We start from the raw sequence: 22,428 nt of genomic DNA, 5'->3' as shown, positions 1-22,428 counted from the left end.
GATTTATTAAGTCGATCGTTGGGTTGTTAATTTCCCGGTTATTAATTTGTATTATTTGTTAATCTAGGTAATGTAATATTTGATTTTGAACGTGCATCGGATTTTTTTACCAATGTGTGTAATGAGAAACCCGAAAATCAACGATCGGCGAAAGCTAAAAGACAACACTGTTGATGCCATACGACCATGTGCGACATACGGCTGTGTGACAGGTCGTGTATTAGACCGTGTGTGACACACGGTTTGGGCTATTTGGTCCGTGTGGACCACACGGGCGTGTGTGAGGTCATGTGGGCCACACAAGCGTGTGGGCCCAAAATTTAAAATTTTATCCTAGGGCCGTACACGTCGTCCTAATCGATCGTGGGCTTTCCATAGGGTCGGTATGTGATTAAATATACTATAAAACATGAAATTTGGTAATCTGTTACTATAATTTCTGCTATCTGCTATCTGTTGCATTTTACAACATTGATTTGAAGACTTGGAGTCTTTCAGTTTCCAATTTCGAGAACAGTTTGGGCTTGGTTGACATTTTACAAAGATTAAGTTTGGTTCGTGACAGGGCTTGGAGAAGAAGGTATGGTGAATACGAGTCAAGGTGGAGATTTTTGGGGTGTGCTTTGCATTTCGGTCTAACAGACGGTGACGTCAAGACGAGAAGCTTCCCGACGTTGCGACGATGGATGACATTGCAATGTGGCAACATGTTCCCCACGTAAATTAGGTTTCTTATCCCAATTAAAATCTGCTATATTTTCTTAGTTAAACTCTGATTACTCTAGGGATATTTTAGTATCATTAGACCTCTAATATTAGCTAATTTAAAGGGGCCTTGTATCCCTATTTTAATAGGCCAATTAAAAAGGCAAGTAAAGATGTAGTACTACAAGATTTTTTTTGGGTAACAAGATGTAGTTGCAGATGAGTTTGGGTGAGAGTTTTCATGGTAACTATGGAGGTCTCTATGGGAGTTAGAGTTTTGTTTTCGGGGTTTGGGTAATGTATGTTTAGTACATTTATGTTTATTTTATCCATAGTGTACTCTCATTTGTTTACTCATTTAGTGAAGAGTCGAAGCCTCCTTTTCCCGTGATTTTTATTATTTTCGGAGGAATTTTCCATGTAAAATTTGTGTTTGATCTTCTTTACCTTTTCTATTTCGTTGTTTATACGAGTTAATCTCAACATTATCTTATTCCACATAAGAATGTCATTTCCTACAACAATTACGTCATGGATGGAGTCTAGGGCTATCTAGAAGAAATATGGGTGACCATTTTTTTATTACTGATTTGTTTGTTTTACCGTACTGATTTAACTTACTATCTTTAATTGAATAATTTATTAAATCAATAACTAAAAAAATATTAAATTAATAATTGACTTAATTGTAAGATAGTTTACGATGTGATTTGTGTGTATTAATTTTATAATATTTTTTATAACATTAATTTTTGTTTAATATTATTAATTAATTTCATTAAGAAGTTTAAAAAGTAATGTAATTCAAAATAAATTTAAAAAATATATAACGAATTTAAGGTTGGCTATATTAATGTTATTTACTCTTAAAAATATTTAATATTAAAACAATATAAAAGTTAGCATGGTTTGAATTTTAATATTAATTTATTATAATTTAAATAATAATACTAATAATATTTATAGGTTATTTATTTTATATATTGTTAAATTAATTTATTTTAATGTTAAAATAGTTAATATTTAATTTTTTATAATATTATATTTATTTTTACTCCACTTAAATAATTAATGTAAACTAAGTATACATTACAGAATAAAATAGTAACCTATATGGAAATAAATGTAATCTTTGATTACCTTGTACGAAACCTTTATATTTTTTTACCTTTTATTTTAAAAAATGTTGCAATTTTTTATTACCTTTGGCTGAATTTTTCTATCTCAATATCGAAATATATGTTTTTGGTAACTCATAATATCTTTTTAAGGAAACTTATTAGCTACAGTAGTTATCATATTAATTAGTGCGTCAAATCACAACGTATAAACTATGTAATATAAGCTTTATTTCCTTTTTTATAACTTCATATTGTTATAATGTATATATAAACATGATTCTTATAAACAATAATAGATTGAATTAATCAAGACCATAAATGATTAAATCAATAAATGACATAATAGAATGAATCGGTTAAATCAATTATAATCAAATTCTAATAACCCCTAAATTTTGAGTAATAGTGACGTATAGGCTAAGAAAAAAACCTAATCAAATTGAAAACGGACTCGAAACAAGATATTTGGACAGTTTATGGAATGCAAGTTCAAATATTATAGATACTCAACCAAATCGAATTATATTTTTATTTAATATGTATTTAAATTTTTTATGATATAAAAAATATTTTATATTTAACATAGTGAAAATAATTTAAAAGTTCTTGAAAAAAATATTATTTTTAGAAATATTTATGAAAAACTTTAAAATTTTATCAAATGATATTTAAAAGTCATAAAACAAAACTTATTTTATCATAATAAATCTAAAAAACCAAAATAAAAAATTAATATGAAAAATCGAGAACTAAATCAAATTATAATTGATTATTGAAAAAGTATAAAAGAACCGAACCGAACCAATACAACCCATGGTGAGTTGGAGGATATTTTTCTCTTATCCGATTTGCAGGCAACAATGTATACATGGTGAGCCTTAATCATAAGGCCTAACTAGGAATAATATATCTAGGAAGAAAAAGCTAAAAATTCTTCATCATTTGTTTATTGTTGAATGTGACTTGCGTTGAATATCTCAATATCATATAAAGATTTTGAAAATTTGGATTTATTTATATTTACTTTGTAGAATTAAAACCAAATATAATCATTATTTATTAAAAATATGATTGGGTAAATTTTTTTAAACTCTTTTGTCTTTAATAGTTAGGGTAAAAAGAAAAAAGATGACTAGAACAATAACATGTAAAAAATGTGAGGTGTATTAATATCATTAGTTGGGTCTACAACTTATGTAATAGTGTCACGGCCCACACAAAGGAACCTAGATCAAAGGACACTTTGATGATCCATTTTGTTCACATGGGGTCATTTGACCTAACAGGACTGACTCATTGTTTGGAGAGACTGAAGGCTCATCTACTTAGCGTGGTGAATATGTAAAGTAACTTATATTTTATATGGGTGAATATTTTGTAATATTAGAAGATTTTGTAATCTTAGATGATCTTGTAAATCCATTAAGAATCTCAACTTGTAGACTGCCTTTAATCTTAGCCATTGATGTATATTTTAGACTAGATCGCTGGAACATGGGGAGCTCAACTATAAATAGAGCCCTTCCCCAGATTTGTAACCACTCAGTTATAATTCTTCAAAGTAATAGAAACACTTTGAGAGGACTTACTTAAACACTTGGCTTTTTTGTTTGCTTTTTTCTTCTTTGCTTGATTCCACCTTATTTTGGTGCCTTAGAGAATTTTTGTTGAGAATTCTTATTTTTCGAGAGCTAGGTTGAATTAGGCGGATTTGAAGCTAAGTTTCTGCCTAAGGCCGCGTGGTTTGTGAGGCTTAAGTTTTAACCCCATATCAGTTGGTATCTGAGCTAGTGTTTGGTAATACGTCGATTGAGATAATTAGAAACACAAAAATATATAAACTTTTTCAGCACCTTTTGAGCTCTAATTAATGTAGTTTCGTAGTAATTTTTTTCGAAATTCACACTTTAATTATAAAATAATTAATTTGTACTTAAACCATTAACATAGTGAATTTTAATTATTTTTATAATAAATTTTCACAAATTTGGTTTATTTTCGACAGTTTTGCACAAAATGTGAAAATTAGCTCGGCAGACACTTCGAAAGGCTTGAACCGTTAGGGAATTTTTGCATTAAGTGAACCAAGAGCAAGGCTGAATATTTTTCCAGCCAAGGACGGTCCAAATTATGATTATTTTATGTACTTCATATTTAATTTTTGTCCAAAGTTAATTTGGTTAGAAAATAATTTAAAGGCTGAAAGAGAAAGTGGCCCAGTGTGCTAAGCATTAAAGACTGATCCAACAAGCAAATTGACAACCCAAAATTGTCCAACAAGCTGACCCAATCAGCTGAATTTTGCTGATTTTTATACTTGTAGAAAAACCCTCAAAGTTTCCTTAAACTCTATTCAAACCCCTCCACTTTTTGTGCCTTTGAAGATTTGCCCCGAGCTAAATTTAGCAAAGTTTGAAACATTCAAACTTGCTTGTTGTATGGCCGGCCAAGGAAGAATGTATGGCTGCTAATTATTTTCTATTTTTAGCAGCCATTCACACCTATAAATACCCACCTTCGCTACCTCATTCAACATGCTTTCATTCCCACACATCTCTCTCTCTTTCACTCATTTGTTTTTCTCTCTTCCATTCCTTTCATTGTTTTCCCATTTCCCTTGCCGATTTCCCTCTTGAAAAAGAGCCTTCTTCCAACTTGGAATAACATCATTCAATTGTTTGTAGAGGCTTCAGTTCAATAGAATGAGTGGAGAAGAAGAGGAGTGCACTAGTCTAGCTTCAGAGAAATCTTGGAATTGCTTCCTAATTCCCTTCTCTTTAATTTTCTTGTTTATGTTGTGGTTATGAATATGAATGATTGTTGTATTGTTGTTCTTGTTCTAATTAAAATGGATTAAATTTAATTCATGTTGGACTAATTGCATTCTGTCCACTTAAATTATTAACATCATGTTTGTGTTGTTGTAGACCTTGGTAAGTTGTTCAATTAAATAAAACCATGTTTATGTTATACTTGCATTATAAAATGTAAGGTAAAAAATTAATTAATTATTAAACGTATTGAAATTGTAACCAATTGTCACACTATTTAATTGGTGCATGTTTAATATTCTAAGGTAGCTGAATGTTAAATTAGCGACGGTATTAAATGATACATTAGCCTTGCATAACTTGCAAGATTATTGTGATTAAACTGTTTCAATATAGAAATATATTGTTACCTCACTTAGTCTTACATGTTCTTATGAAGATTGATTAATTGTTTGAATTGACATTGAAAAATGTTCAAGAGATTGGTCAATTTAATAAGCATATATGTGCATTAGTTAACAAATTACCAAGTTGCCGTGAAAATATTCGTAACAATATGAACATGGGTTTAGTAATTCTAAGTTAAAAAATGTAATTGATTTAACACAATTATGTCATATTGATTAAAAATCATCTTTTGAAATCGTGCATTAGAATTTTTACTTTTTATTTTTATTACTTAGTTAATTTTTAGTTTTTAAATTACTTCTTCAAAACAACATATTTTTCCTATCACCAAAGTGTTTGATTTACATTTCATAAATATTTTTCTTTCACAGTCCCTATGGGTACGATAGCTCGACATTTACTTGTCACTTTATTACTTGATAATGATTGTGTACACTTGTACATTTCCGTCGTTCCAATGACACAAGGAGTAGATGAGCAAATTGAGACTAAGGAGACCTATGAAGGGCAGACAACTAGCAGATTGAGGGATATGGTATCGACTTTGGAAAGTCGAGTGGTCAACCTTTAGAAATTCATGAGTGATGTGAAGGGAACACTTAAGGTTGTTGAGGCACACATCTATAACACCCTATTACTGACCTAATCGTCGGGTCCGAGCTAAGGGATGCTACATTTGTTGCTGGAGCAACTACAATAAATTTACGATCAAATTATGCAATTTATTGAAATGAATCAACAATTATACATTCAATGTAAAATAAAATCATTCTCGAGCTTTTTATGAGCTTACAGAAGCTCTAAAGAAAAATTAAACTCGATGAAGGACTAAAATGAAAAGACTCAAAATTTCAAGGTCGACATTGTGACGTGAGGTAGTTCCTTGACCTGGGTTTAACTTTGTCCCGATGTCTCGATTTTTGACGTCACGACATGGATCCTTTGTTGCGATGATGTACGAACAATGTTGCAACATCACAGGTTGTTTTTGCAAAAATAACTTACAAAACATGCAATTTTCAGTTAACACTCAACTAAGCTATTCTCATCCTCAAAATGACCAAATGAACAACACAAAGACACTTTAAAAAGTCCAAAATACATTCATTTAATATACCAACCTCAATTCTACATGATCATTACTATCATCACTCAATAAGATTCAACTAGCAACACCAATTTCAAACTTTTCTATCCTTTACACACACACACACAAACATGCTAATACCCTATCCAAGTCATTTTCAACCAATGCATATTATTTACTAGCATCTCCAAAACGTAACAACATTAACTAGTATATTTACCTAGCCCAAACATCATGAACACCATGATACATCCACATGGTTTATACCATATCAAAAATCCTTACCAACTTATATACATAGTACATCAAAATACTAATTCATCAATCAAATGTAGCATTATATAAGCATAAGACTCCTTTAGGTACATGCCATTAAACTACAAAAAAGCATCACCACTTGTTGAGTCCAGGATTATTGCAGGATATTGATACCAATAGACGTTCATGATCAAACCTAACTTGCGCACATAAAACAAAATTATACACTGAGTCTGACTCAGTGATATTTCTATATTCGAACATTAGAACATAATATAAAACATGTAATGTATGAACCAATAAACAAAAATTTAAATGCAAATTAATATGTCAATCTAGAAGTCCTAATACATCATTTATTTATACAATTTATTTTGCTTATCTTAAATTGAGCTATCATAATTGCAACATATGCATGTTTTTTCCATATATCAATTATATTGATTAAATATTGCAATATCAAATTCATATTTCCAACCTTATAATCCAATAAAAACTATCCACCATTATTTCAATTTCATTATCATCAATTTCTCAATTCCACATATGAAACAACTTATTTCAGCACAAAACAAATTCAATTGCACATTTACAATAATATACAATATTTTTAAAACTATTCAATTTAGTCATTATAGCTAACAATCAATCTAAATAAATTCAAATCAACTCGTTTTATCATTTCCAACTTACCTTTGATTTTGCCATGAAACACAGTTCATAAATCCAACAGTTGAAAATATTCAGATTATAGAAATACAGACTGTAAACTCCGAGCTATTGGTCGATGACTTTGTCTTTTCCTTTCTTTTTCAAGGAATCCAGGTCGACATTAGCTACAAATTAGCACAAACATAATAATTTATCAACACACAATCAATTTTACATTCAATTGAAAATTTAGGCAACATTTTCATTTTATTCAATTTAGTCCCTAAAACCGGGACTAATATAACTTTTAATCTAGAACTCATCTTTTCAATCCGTTTCCACTATGGTCCTCTTAGGACCTTCTATTTCTCACTTCTACCACAAATTTTGAAATTTGTGCATTTTAGTCTATGTTGTACAAAACTATTAATTGACTTTACAATTTAGTCTTTTTTCAGTTCTAAGCTTAAAATATATCAAATTAATACCTAAAATTCAAGGATTCATCAATAAAAACTTCCTAAATCTTTAACAGTTCTGAAAAATAACACACAAGTTAGCTAGATTAAGCTCTTGGGATTCCAAAAACATAAAAATTACGAGAAAAAGACTAAATTGCACTAACTAAATGAATTTTAAACTTGAAACCCCTTAAGTCGATTGTTCATCCTTTTTTTCTCCTACCTTCGATTTTGAATGAAGAAGAGAAATAAAATTTTCTTCTCTTTTCACTAAACCAATTTTAGTTTTAATGATATATTTTTATTTTAATTATTATGTTATTGACATTTTATAACATAAATATGTAAAACAATCCACTTGTCGTTCTTTATTCTTTACATAGTGGTATAATTACCACTTAAGTACTTATTCTATTACGAATTAATAATAATCTATAATAATTTAACTTTTACAAGTTTTACAATTTAGTCTCTATACCTTAATTAAACACTAATTTGATAAAATTACCTAACCAAAATTCAATTCACCTATAATATAACTCTATAAATATTTAATAAAAATATTGATGACCTCAGATTTTTTGACACCACCGACTTTTCGGTCGTTACTATTCTCCCCTCATTAAGAAATTTTGTCATCAAAATTTACATGAGAAAAGGTTTGAGTACTGAAATTTTATTTTTTCAAATCAAAGTAACTCATTTTCTATCCTTCCTTATTTCCCTCAGACTAGTTTAATTGTATTGCATGATCTTTCACATGCTATCGATATTTTTATATATAACACAATTTGTATCCAAGTCATTAGATCCCGATATCAATGCAATTCATGTTTCCTTTAACTATTCATATGTTATAGCTTTATTAACCTGGTTCAGACTCAAACCAATATCATAGTTTAATATACTTGTATCCTGTTCTAGAACTGAAACAATCATACTAGCACATGAGTGCATCATCGGACGAACTGACATACATGTACTGGCACGTAGGTGCATCGTTGGATGAAACCAAATCATGTATACTGGCACACACAGTGCATCATCGGATATATCGAAGCAATTATACTGGTACACACAATGCAAAATCAGATATCTCGAAGCAACTATACTGGCACAAATAGTGCATCATCGGATATCCCAAAGTAACTATATTAGCACACAATGCATCATCAGATATTTTGAAGTAACTATACTGGCACACACAGTGCATCATCGAATATACCAAAATATAACATGTACATTAATAGCATAACCAGTTTCCAATTTCTTTATAAATTCAATTTGTAATGTCCCGTTTTTCAATAGTGTCGGAAGTAATGGTTTTGGGATCACAATTCTAGTATGAGAGGTCGTGTTTATTAATTAAATAATGTTTATAGAGTTACATTAGGGTCGTATTAAAATTTGGTTAAGAAATTTTAACGTTTGAATACTTAATTAGTAAAAAGGATTAAATTGTAAACGTTGATAAAGTTAGTTGCTATTAGTAAAGTGGGTTAAATAGCTTTAGAAATTTAAATTTGGTGGCCTTAAATGGTAATTAGACCATCACTATCTATGATGGACTGTAATGGGCATTAAGTTAGCTTAAATGAATGTTTTATTAAAGGAGAAAAAAGGTAAATTAATAAATAAAACTTAAGAAAAATGATAAAATAATGTTATCATCTTCCTTAGCGAAATGTTCAACTGAAAATGAAAGGAGGAACAACCATTTTTTATCAAGCTTGAGGTTCGGTTATATTTATAGCTTGCATTTAAGTAATTTCCAGCCCGATTCTTATGATTTTTATGTTTTTGGAATCGTTGCAACTAGGTCCAGCTAACCCATAGCTTTATTATTGAAATTGTCAAAGATTTTTGATGTTACCATTGATGATTTCTTGATGTTCATGATGCTAAATAATTGATTTGATCTATTAGTTGTTGATTATGAGTATTTTAAGAAGTAGTTTTGTTAGTTTTTGAGTAAATGATTAAATTGATTAAATTGATTAAATATTTAAAATTTCATGGAAATTATGTAATTAGTGAATAATGGTGGACTAACCTAGATTAGAATGAAATTCGGTTAGCCTTGGGAAGTTGTTAAATTGGTTAATTTGGAAAATTTGAGTATAAGGACTAAATTGTGATAAATGTAAAAGTTTAAGGAAAATGTATAATTAACGAAAAGTTAAGAGTCTTATGTATTAAATTGAGTATGAAATGTATGTGAATTTAATAGAATGTGTTTAATTACTATATAGATCAAGGCACAAGTCATAAAGACAATAATCGAGGAAAGGAAAATATTACGGAGTAGTCCCTACGTTTGAATCATAAGTGGATCGTAATTAAGATGATAATATTTTGTTTTAGAATTATAATTTATTTGTGTTTTAGATTACTAAATTCTAGTTAATTGATATATATATATAAATATGAAGGTATTTTGGTTATTTATATAACCATGTGAATTAAAAGTATTTATGTTTGTACTTCGGTACCCCTGAATGCACATATGTGCCCATGTACATACTTCGATACCCCTGAATGCGACCAATTGAACTGATTTAGTCAAAAGGGGTAGGAAGATGACTAGTAGAGTTTGAAGCATGTGCCTTGTCCAATGGTTTAGAAGAGATTATTGGAACATAAGCGGAGACATGCTGCGAACTATGTAGCAAACATAGGTTAAGAGGAGAATAATCGAATAGGAGCCAAATCTCATCAAACACCATATGCTGAGAAACAAACACCTTGGCATTAGTAGTAAGAAATTGATAACCCTTGTGTTGCAGACTATACCCAAGAAATGTACATGGCTATGATCAAAACTCCAACTTGTGATGATTGAACGGGGAAATATGGATAACAACAATACCCAAAGATGAGTATAATCGAGTTGAGTACCATGGAGAGCGAAGTAAGGTGATCAATCTTGAAGAACCAGAGTAGGCAATTAGTTGATTAACTAAATTGCACACTGACCTACCATCAAATATAGTAGTTAATTTGGGTCAATTCTGCACTTAAAGAGCTTGATTTCTAAGTAATTTAGGATTTTACTTTACGTTTTCAGTAATTAGGCCTTAGGTTAGAAAGTTAATAAAAATGACTGTTTTTAATACATGTTGTAGGTGTTGTGACGCAACAGGATGACACGGACCCCCGATGTTGAGTTCCTGTCTGGCCTTCTGTGTTCTACATTCGAGATACCATCATTTTTTCTTAATGATGATGCTCTTCTCTCCCTACTATCATTAGTTGCCCCACCCATAAATACACACAATACGGTCACTGGAAACATGAAAATATACACACTTATTCATGCCCTTTTTAACTCAAATTCATGCAGTTTCGATAAATTTCTTGTCAAAAAATATATAATAATTATAAAATAATTATTATTGAATTTTAATTAATTTTATATCAAATTTTGATTAATTTTGATTTATTTTCGATAGATTCGCACAAAAGGCAAAAAATAGCTTGACAGATACTATTAGAAGCACAAAACCGAGAAGTGATTTTGAAGCATCTAGGCAAATTAATTTTTGAGCCTAAGACAGTCCAAATTATGAATATTAATTCATAATGTAATTAATTTTAATTTTAATCCAAATTATTTTGGGTTAAATAATTATTATTAATTAATTTTGAGAAGAGGCCCAGTTGAGCTAAACTGAGAAAACCGATCCAATCAAGCACTGGGCTGCCCAAAACCATCCCACATGCTGACCCAATTAGCTTGTTTGGCTGATTATTTGGCTTGCAAAAAAACCCTTGAAGACTCCTTGAATTTGCATTCAAACCCCTCCACTTATCATGCCTTCCTAGATTTGCCCCTACTTTAAAATAGCAAGTTTGAAACCTTCAAACTTGCCACATGTGTGGCCGGCCATGGGAGGAGTCTATGCATGTTGATTTTTGCTACTTTTAGCAGCCATCTCAACCTATAAATACCCCTTTGGTTGCTAATTTCAAACTGTAACGCCTCAAAAATTTGAAGTATTTATTTTTTCATGTTTGTAACACAACGACTTGTTTGCTTCAGTGGTTAAGTGATTTGAGTGTGTTTGGAAGTGTCTGAGAAGTGTTAGGTTCAAGCCTGGGCTTGTGCAAAAAAAAAAAAAATTTAAGGAAGGAAACCCTTGCCTATAGTTAGTAGGTTTTTAAATTATTGTGGGTAAAGCATGACATAAAAAGCTTGCTGGTCTAGGGGGTAAGTGGCGTGTTACCTATGTCAGTGGTCTAAGGTTCGGATCTTGCTGGAGGCAAGGGAGTGTTTATTTTGCTGCTTTGCCATGGGGGTGTTGGAGTCTGACTGAAACATTGAAGTGGTTGAGGAAAATTTAAATTGAGTGGTTGAGGGATTTTAGGAGAAAATCAAGGGAAGTAAGGGGAGAGGGAATGTTGTGCCGAAATAGGGCTCTGAGGCACTCAAGAATTCGGCTAGAGGGGTGCTTATCATTTCGGTTCTACTTTGTTTTTTTCTCTCTGCTGAAACCTCTTCTCCCCTAAACCGTTTCTCTTCTTCCTCTCCTTAAGGTTTTGTGTTGCTAATTCCCAATTCTGATCAATGTCGAAACCATTCCTCTCCTTGCCTCTTCTTTGTTTCTTTTCCCAAATATTTTTGACGATTGCTGTTGTTTCTCCCTTGCCGATTCTCTTTTTTTATCCTCATTGTGTCGATTCTGTTGTTACTGCTTCCTACCGATCAGTGTTCCTGTGTTCCCTCTCTTTAGACTTCCCAAGAATATTACTCTTCTAAAAAAGCCGACTATTTTTCCCGTCTCTACTGTTCTGATTATCATTCTCTATTTACCGATAAGTCTTACACTTCGTCGTAGGTACTCTTCTCGCGTTACTGGTAAGTGAAGATAGTAAATTGTTATTTTGTTGTTGATCGATTGAGTGCTTACCCATTTTCAGTTTGTGCCTAGGAACCATTCGAAGAGTTGAAGGTTTGTAATCAACAGTTGGGTAGGTGAAACTCCCCTCTATACTCGATCGAAGGTATTGTGGTGTGAGTTCAACGATTGGGATCTTGAGTGTATTCGATTAAGTATGTGTTTAATTCATTAATTAGGAATCGTTGGTCAAGTGTAGGTTTCAAAGGTGGGGGTGGTTTTCTCAAAAAATAGAAACTAGGTGTGTAAACACTACCTAAATTGTAAATCGGTAAAAGTCAAAAAACATGAAAATTGACGCTACACGAGTGTGCGCTCACTCGTGTGGTAATTTGAACGCATAAAACATGGATGTTAGACTATTGAGGCCACCATGAGCGAATCGTGGTTTTTGACCATTTTGGGCCGAAATAAGCCGTATGGGCCCAATGGGCTTGTGGGCCCCACATGGGTAAACCACACGAACAAGAGGATATTATTAGGCCAAACTGTGTGATTTTCATGATCGAGACCAATTTTAGGCTATGTGGGCCACATGGGATTGTATGCTTGCATGGGCCCGCATTATAGGCCTTGGGCCTATTTTCACTATTTGGCTAGTAAGGTTGCACGGTTCGCCCGAAATGACTATGGACCTACTAATGGGTCGATAAGTATACTTAGACCCCCAGATTGATGTAAAATGACTGTTATGCCCCTTAGTTATAAAATGACTGTATGCTTTATGTTATGTATTACTGTATATGAGCATGCCATGATATATGTGTTGCATACATGTATGATATGTTGTCTGGGGATGAGATTATTATGATTGGAGGAAGTGTACTGTACTGGCAGCTCTGCTGCAATTACTATTTAGTGCCGCAACCGGTGCTAATTTTAGAGTGTAGGGATGGGTGGGTGATTTTATCCCCACGTGGAGTGTAGAGGCTGGATGGGTAGGATTTTTGATTGCATGTCTGAACTGTTACTGTCACTATAATGGGCTAAGGCCAAACTGAACTGAACTGTTATTAAATTGGGCTTAGGCCCAGACTGTACTTGCCTAGGCCCTATTTGGCCATTTTGTTTACATGGGGTTACACACTGAGTTTTCGTAAACTCACCCCTCTATTTATTTTACAGGTAATCCCCAGTCTTAGGGACCGGTGCTGCGAGAGACTCAAAGGTGGCCTCACAACTACACCTGCTTCTGTACTGGATTTTTACTGATAATAATTTAATTTGGGTATTTGATTGTAATAAGACCTCTTTAAATTATTAACTTTTAATTTGGGATTTTAATTATTTAAAATCTTACTGATAGTAGTGGGATGCGGACTTTCAAAGATGTATGCTTTTCAAGACACCACGTTTTCGTAAAATACTGTAAAAGCTTCTGCATCAAAAAATGTTTTAAATATAGTAAGAAACTAATATGATCAACAAACTACTAAAGACAACTTAAGTTTTCAATAGACGAGAATTATTATAGAACGGGGTTTTCATTGAAACTATGTTTTTGAAAAACACTTCAATATGATATCTTCAGATTCGGCCATAATGTCTAAGCCGGGTTCGGGGTGTTACATTTAGTTGTATCATAGCCAAGTTTAAAACCCGGTTGTGGTTTTGGGTTTCTTCTAAAAGTTGAAATTTTTAAAAAGAACTATTCTAAACGATTTGGAAGTATTTTGAAATGTTGAATTTGTGGTACACCGAGTCTCCGACACTGATTCTGTAAGTTCTCTAAAATTATTATATGTTTAAAATTGAAACTACAATAGATAGACCGTAAGGAAACACTTAAGTTAGTGTATACTGATATTATGGTAAAATCGATAAACATTTATAGATACTGCGTTCTGCAAAAACAAACTCTGAACTACTGAAACTATTTCCATGAAACATCTACTAATAACTAAAACTGAAAACTGATTCATCAAACTTTTAACTCAGATAAGCGCGACTAGACGATAAGTGCATGAGGTACTCGTGGACGGGGGATACTAGAGCCCGAGGTAGAGGCCGTAGAGGGGCTCGAGCTGAGTCCTCTTCACTGGGCAGTATGCCAAATCTAGACACTAGCGAGACACTGGTGTCGCTTGTCACTGAGACTAGGTCAGAAGACCGAGTGGTTGGGGACGGCGCACTGTCTCAGGCCATACAAAGGATTTTAGAGAGGGTCGCTAGGCCCAATACTGAAGTTGGAGGCCGCGGGTTGGTTACGGAGCGATTCTGGTCTAATGGGGCTGAGATTTTTAGGGGTATTGCTGAAGTTGCCCCTAACGTGGCTGAATATTGGATTGAGGCCACGGAGAGGATCATGGATGACCTCAACTGCACCCCGAACAGAAATTAAAAGGAGCCGTGTCATTGTTACGAGACGAAGCCTATCAGTGGTGGCTTACAATTAAAGAGGGTACTCAGGCTGACCAATTGACATAGGAATTCTTTAAAATTGCTTTTTAAGGGAAGTATGTAGGCGCTAGTTACATGGATGTCCGGAGGAGGGAGTTTCTGAATCTGACTCAAGGGATAATTGAGTGCCTGAATATGAAGCTGAATTTTTGCGATTAAGCCACTATGCATGTGGGATGGTGGCAACCAATTATTAGCAGTGTGTTCGGTTCGAGGATGGCCTCAAGGATAGTCTGAGAGTTTTGATAGCTCCACAGAGAGAGCGAGATTTTGCCACATTGGTGGACAAGGTGAAGATCGCCGAGGAGGTGAAGTGTACTGAGCGTTTGAGCAGAGAAAAGGGTAGGAATAAGAAGGATTTAGAGTCCTCGAGTTTCGCTCAGAGGCAGAAGAAAAAGGCCAAAGTGGATGGGCCGGTCAGCGTTGGGGCCCTATTGCTACTACTTGATCGCAGACATGTGTTGACTGTGGTAGATGCCATCAGGGCAAGTGCTGAAAAAGGATTGGGGCATGTTTGAGGTGTGGATCATTAGAGCACATTATCAGAGACTGTACACGGAGGCCCGAGTAGATGCAAGCTACAGGTTGGGGTACTGTTCAACCGTTGAGAGGTGTTCAGCAGCCACCGAGAGGCCGGGGCCAGGCCAGAGATGGAAATGGTATGGGCTGTAGTCGTGGAGCACCGGGAAGAGGTGCTGGTCATACTGAGGTGAGGCAGCTAGCTCTGGTTTATGCTGCACGTCACCGAGAGGATGGAGACGCCCTAGATGTTATTACTGGTACGTTTTTTATCTACAATGTACCTTATACTACACTGATATATGTTGGGTCTACGCATTCATATATAGCTTGCTTGGTGTTTGAAACTTTGGGTATAATGGTTGAAACCATTGCAAGTGAAATTTCTGTGTTGAGCCTTTTAGGGCAATCAGTTAAGGTGAACAGATTGTTCCCAGATGTATCGTTGGAGGTTCAAGAAACCATCTTTTTGGCGGACTTAATGGAACTTCTTTTTGGAGAATTCGATTTAATACTGGGCATGGACTGGCTGGTTAAGCATTAAGTGAATTTGGACTATGCTACTAAACGGGTGGTACTGAAAACTGTGGAGGGGGATGAGGTGGTGGTAATAGGGGGCGTCGAAATTATCTATCAAATGTGATTTCTGCCCTGAAGGTCGAGAAGTTGGTTCGCAAGATTTGTGAGGTGTATGTAGCCTACATCAATGGTGTTGATTATGAGGCTCCGTCTATTAAAGATATCAGAACAGTCAAGAATTTTCTGGATGTTTTCCCCGATGAACTACCTAGACTACCTCCAAATCGTAAAGTTGAATTTGGGATTGAGCTTCTACCGGGTACAACTCTGGTGTTCATCTCTCCCTATAGAATGACACCGAAGGAGCTAGTAGAGCTTAAGGCTCAGATTCAAGAGTTATTGGATCGAGGGTTCATTCGCCCTAGTGTGTCTCCATGGGGAGCACCAGTTTTATTTGTGAAAAAGAAGGATGGATCCATGCATATGTGCATGGACTACCGGTAACTGAATAAATCGACTATTAAGAAAAAGTACTCCCTACTGAGGATTGATGATCTATTCGATCAGTTTCGAGGAGCTTCGGTCTTCTTTAAGATTGATCTTCGATCGGGGTATCATCAACTAAGAGTCAAAGAGGTTGATGTTCACAAGACAATGTTTAGGACTCGATATGGTCATTATGAGTTCCTTGTGATGTCGTTTGGACTGACGAATGCGCCAGCGACTTTTATGGATCTGATAAACCGAGTGTTCCAACCTTATTTGGATTGGTTTGTAGTGGTTTTTATAGATGACATCTTGATGTATTCGAAAATTTAGGATGAACATGAAACACATCTCTAAGTTGTTCTGTAGATTCTGAGGGAGAAAAAATTATACGCCAAGTTCAGCAAGTGTGAATTCTAGCTACGAGAGGTAACATTTTTGGGGTATATGGTGTCTACTGAAGGGATTAGAGTTGATCCTCGAAAAATTGAAGCCGTTCTGGATTGGAAGCCGCCTAAGACGGTATCTGAGATTTGAAGTTTTCTGGGTCTGACAGGGTATTATAGACGTTTTGTTGAGGGGTTTTTGTTGATTGCTGCACCTCTGACTAAACTGTTGCATAAAAGGGTACCATTTTTCTGGACTGGTAAGTAGCGAGAGAGTTTTGAGAAACTTAAGAAGGTTCTGGCGAAGGCCCCTGTCTTAATACAGTCAGTGTCTGGGAAAGAATTTACTGTCTACAGTGATGCGTCACATGTCGGTTTGGGATGTGTAGTGATGCAAGAGGGTAAGGTGGAGCGTACACGTCTCGTCAGCTTAAAACTCATGAGACAAATTATCTGACGCATGACTTGGAGTTGGCCACAGTGGTATTCAAACTGAAAATTTGGAGGCATTACTTGTACGGTGAGAATCGTATCATTTACACTGAGCATAAGAGCCTTAAGTACCTCCTCATTCAGAAGGAGCTGAATCTTAGGCAGCGTAGATGGATTGAGCTATCTAAGAACTACGACTGTACTATTGAATACCACCCTGGTATGGCTAATGTGGTAGCTGACGCACTGAGCTGTAGAGCTATGAATAATCTGTGATGTTTGCTCGCCTCTATTTATTTGATGATGGTAGTCTGTTGGCCAAACTTCAAGTTAAACCAACGTGGGTAGAGAATATTAAGGGTAAACAGATAGAGGATGAGTCATTGGGACTTCGTTTCTGACAGGTTAAGAGTGGGAATACCAAAGATTTTTGACTGAAGAGCGAAGGTGCTCTGTTCGAGAGAACGGACGAAAGATTGAGATCTCGAGAGGCGCATAGTAGCCTTTATGCTATGCATCTTGGCGAAAATAAGATGTACCACGACCTTCGTGAGTTATACTAGTGGCCAGGTCTTAAGCGAGAGGTTACCAAATTTGTGGCTAAGTGTTTGACATGTCAGCAGGTTAAGGCTGAGCATCAGTTACCTTCGAGTTTGTTGCAGCCAGTCAAGATTCCACTTTAGAAGTGTGAGAGAGTGACTATGGACTTCGTTAGTGGGTTACCCCTCAAACCTACTAAGAAGGATTCTCTATGGTTTATCGTGGATCAATTGACCAAGTCCGCCCACTTCATACCGATTTGTACTGACTACTCTCTGCAGAAGTTGGCTAAATTGTATGTGTCTGAGATAGTGAGACTACATTGAGTACCAATTTTGATAATATTTGATAGGGATACTCACTTCACGTCATGATTTTGGAAGAAACTATAGGAAGCTCTGAGTACAATATTGGACTTCAGTACTGCCATCCTCAGACTAACAGTCAGTCTGAGAGGGTGATTCAGATACTGGAGGATATGTTGAGAAGTTGTGTGATTGATTTTCTAGGTAGTTAGGAGGATTACTTGCCGTTATCAGAGTTTGCTTATAATAACAGCTATCAATCTAGCATTCAGATGGCACTTTACGAGGCTTTATATGGTCGTAGGTGTTGCACACCTTCATGTTGGACTGAGTTAGGTGAGCGGCGTGTTTTAGGCCCTGAACTAGTTTCTGATACCGAGGATAAAGTTAGACTAATTCGGGATTGATTGAAAGCGGCATCTGATATGTAGAAGTCCTACGTTGATCTGAAGCGTCGAGAGATTGAGTATTTTGTGGGGGATTTCATTTTTCTCAAGGTTTCGCCATGGAAGAAGGTATTGAGGTTTGGTCGTAAGGGTAAGTTGAGCCCTAGGTTTATTGGGCCTTATCGCATACTGAGACGTGTGGGACCAATTACTAACCAGTTGGAGTTACTTCTGGAATTATATCGGATTCACGATGTGTTCCACATTTCTATGTTGAGGCGCTACCGCTCTGATCCCACGCACATTGTTCCTATTGAGGAGATCGAGGTTAGGCCAGATCTGACCTATGAGGAGGAGCCAGTTTAGATATTGGAGCCAGATATAAAGGTTTTAAGAGGAAAATTCATCCCACTGGTTAAGGTTCTTTGGCGTAATCATATATCTGATGAGGCCACGTGAGAGCTTGAGGATGCTATGCGACAACAGTATCCTCATCTGTTCTATTCAGGTGAAATTTCAAAAATATTTTTTAGGGGGAAGAGTTGTAACGCCCCAAAAATCCAAGTATTTATTTTTGCATGTTTGTAACACAACTACTTGTTTGCTTCAGTGGTTAAGTGATTTGGGTGTGTTTGAGAGTGTTTGGGAAGTCTTGGGTTAAAGCTTGGGCTTGTGCAAAAAAAATGTTTTTAAGGAAGGAAACCCTTGCCTATAGTGTGGTAATCCGAATGCATAAAACGTGAGCGCTAGACTGTTGAGGCCACCATGAGCGAATCACGATTTTTGGCTATTTTGAGCCATGTTAGGCCAAAATGGGCCGAGTGAGCGTAATGGGCTTATGGGTCCCACATGGGTAAACCACATGAACGCAAGGAGATTATTGGGCCAGATTGTGTGATTTTCATGACCGAGACCAATTTTGGGCTATTTGAGCCACACGGGCCTGTGGGCCCACATGAGCCCGCATTATAGGCCTTGGGCCCATTTTCACTGTTTGACTAGTGAGGTTGCACGGGTCGCTCGAGACGACTGTGGACTTACTGATGGGTCGGTAAATATACTTAAATCCCCAGACTGATGTAAAATGACTGTTATGCCCCTTTGTTATAAAATGATTGTATGCTTTATGTTATGTATGACTGTATATGAGCATGCCACGATATATATGTTGCATACATGTATGATATGTTGTGTGGGGATGGGATTATTATGATTGGAGGAAGTGCATTGTACTGGAAACTCTGCTGCAATTACTATTTAGTATCGCAAAATGTGCTAATTTTAGAGTGTAGGGATGGGTGGGTGATTTTATCCCCACATGGAGTGTTGAGCTGGACGGAGTGGAGTGTAGAGGCTGGATGGGTAGGATTTATGATTGCATATCTGAACTGTTACTGTCACTATAATGGGCTAATGCCCAACTGAACTGAACTGTTATTGAATTGGGCTTAGGCCCAGACTGTACTTGCCTAGGGCTTGTTTGGCCATTTTGCTTACATGGGGTTACACACTGAGTTTTTGTAAACTCACCCCTTTGTTTATTTTACAGGTAATCCCCAGTCTTAGGGACTGGTGCTGCGAGAGACTTGGAGGTGGCCACACAACTACACCAGCCTCTATACTGGATTTTTACTGATAAAAATTTAATTTGGGTATTTGATTGTAATAAGGCCTCTTTAAATTATTAACTTTTAATTTGGGATTTTATTTATTTAAAACCTTACTCATAGTAGTAGGACACAGATTTTCAAAAGATGTATGCTTTTCAAGACACCACGTTTTCGTAAAATACTGTAAAAGCTTCCGCATCAAACAATGTTTTAAATATAGCAACAAACTAATATGATCAACAAACTGCTAAAGACAACGTATGTTTTCAATAGACGATAATTATTATAGAACGGTTTTTTCATTAAAACTATGTTTTCGAAAAACATTTCAATGTGATATTGCCAGATTCGGCAATAACGTCTAGGCTGGGTTTGGGCTGTTACACAAACACACCTCAAAACCTCTCATCCTTTCACTTCTCTCTCACTTTCTCTCTTCAAAAGCCTTCATTTGTTCTTCATTTTCCTTCACATTCCCTTGCCAATTTCACCTCTTGGAAAAGAGTCCTTCATAACTTGCAAGATTATCGTGATTAAATTGTTTTAAGGTATTAGACAATACATTACCCTTGCATAACTTGCAAGATTATCGTGATTAAATTGTTTTAAGGTAGGAATACATTGTTGCCTCACTTAATCTTTTATGTGCTTATGAAGATTGAATAATTGTTTGAATTGACATTTGAAAATGTTCAAGGTATTAGTTAATTTAATAAGTATGTATGAGCAGTAGTTAACAAATTACCGAGTTGTTGTGAATTTATTCGTAACAACATGGACATGATTTTAAAAATTCTAAGTTAAGAAATGTAATTAATCTAACACAATTATGTCATCTTGACTAAAATCATCTTTTGAAATCGTGAATTGGAAATTTTATTTATTTTACTTAGTTAAATTTTAGTTTTTAATCACTTCCTCAAAATCAAAATATTTTTCTTCACCAAAGTGTTTTAATTGCATTCATAAATAAATTCTTTTTCACAGTCCCTATGGGTACGATAACTCGACATTTACTTGTCACTTTGTTACTTGTTGCGATTGTGTACACTTACATATTTCCATTGTTCCAGTCACTCATTGGAAGGCTAGTATTTTTAAGCTAAAGGTGTTGGCCATTGATCTGCCATAATTCGTTGTAGTAGATTAGACCATTTTTCATACTTAAGGTGTTTGTATAAAAGCAATTTAGCTATGTTTTTATTTGGTTTTCATTTTTTAGTTCATAGATAATAAAAGGTGCAATTTGAGCCATTTATATGACCTTAGGGGACAAAGTATGCCTAAAGGTAAGCTAATGTATTCGGTACATGTGCGAGAGATAATTCAGAGGCATAGGAACATGAGATTGGTTGCAATGTTGCAACACGGAGCGTGGATGTCACAACATAGTGAACAAAGTAGTCAAAAAGAGAAAGCAACACTTAATGTCGCGACATAGCTAAAGGGTGTCGCAACACTATAACAGCTTATTCTCAATGGTAATGAAAATGGTGGATTCGGGACCACAATTTTGAAAAGTGAGTTAGTAAAATTTATTTATTTAATATTTATGAGTATTTATTAGTGTCATATTAAATTTTGGTTAAGAATTTTAATGATAGTTAGTTAATTAAGTGAAAAGGACTAAATCATAATAGTTGCAAAAGCTAGTTTTTGTTAGTTAATTGGATAAATTAAGAAACGTACAATGGTTTATATGGAAAATATACCATAATTAAATTATGTGGCAAATATATCGTAATTAAGTTAAAAGGACTAAATCATAATAGTTGCAAAAGCTTTTTTTTAGTAAATTATGTGTTATAATTTAATAAAATTAAAAGAAAAGTTAAGTTAAAATAAAATAAAATAAAGAAAACATATCATTTTTATTTATTTATGTTCTTCCCCAAACCGAAAACTATCATTTGTGAGACGAAGGAGGTTCGACCAAGCTCTCTTCATTGTATGTGTGTGATTTTGAGGTTCATTTTTAGTGATTTTTATGTTTTTGAGTTCATTTTAGCTTAATACAACTAACCTGAGGGTAATTCGTAAAATTGTTTTATAGATTATGACATTAATGTTAGATTCGCAAGCACCAAGATCTATCACAACATGGAACGAACTTGCAGAAAAGTTTTTATACAAGTTCTTCCCTATCAGCAAAACGGTCCAACTGAGAAGAGAGATTGTCGTGTTTAAACAATTGGAGGGAGAAAGCCTTCACGAAGCTTGGGAACGATTCAAGTCATTGGTACAACGATGCCCTCACCATGGTCTACCTGAATGGTTACAGTTGCAGATGTTATATAATGGGTTGGAGGCATAATCAAGATCGAGGCTAGATAGAGTTGTAGGATGAGCTTTGATGAACCGAACATATGAATATGCGTATGAATTGATAGAAAACATGACGATGAATTCCTGCCAGTGGCTGAATGATAGATTCACTTATGGCCAAAGATCATTTACAACCAAAGTTATCCACAAAGAAGACAAG

The 22,428-nt window shown here is 34.8% G+C and overlaps 1 non-coding gene across 1 annotated transcript; it reads right to left on the bottom strand.

The window, feature by feature from the left end:
- Window positions 1-22,101: 22,101 nt before the first annotated feature.
- On the bottom strand, window positions 22,102-22,208 carry LOC121221451 (small nucleolar RNA R71). Its single transcript, XR_005918842.1, has one exon. It is a non-coding gene; the product is annotated as a small nucleolar RNA R71 (small nucleolar RNA).
- Window positions 22,209-22,428: the final 220 nt, after the last annotated feature.

Source organism: Gossypium hirsutum, chromosome D09 (assembly GCF_007990345.1).
Source record: "Gossypium hirsutum isolate 1008001.06 chromosome D09, Gossypium_hirsutum_v2.1, whole genome shotgun sequence".
NCBI lineage: Eukaryota > Viridiplantae > Streptophyta > Magnoliopsida > Malvales > Malvaceae > Gossypium > Gossypium hirsutum.
This window is presented reverse-complemented; position numbering and strand designations above follow the sequence as displayed.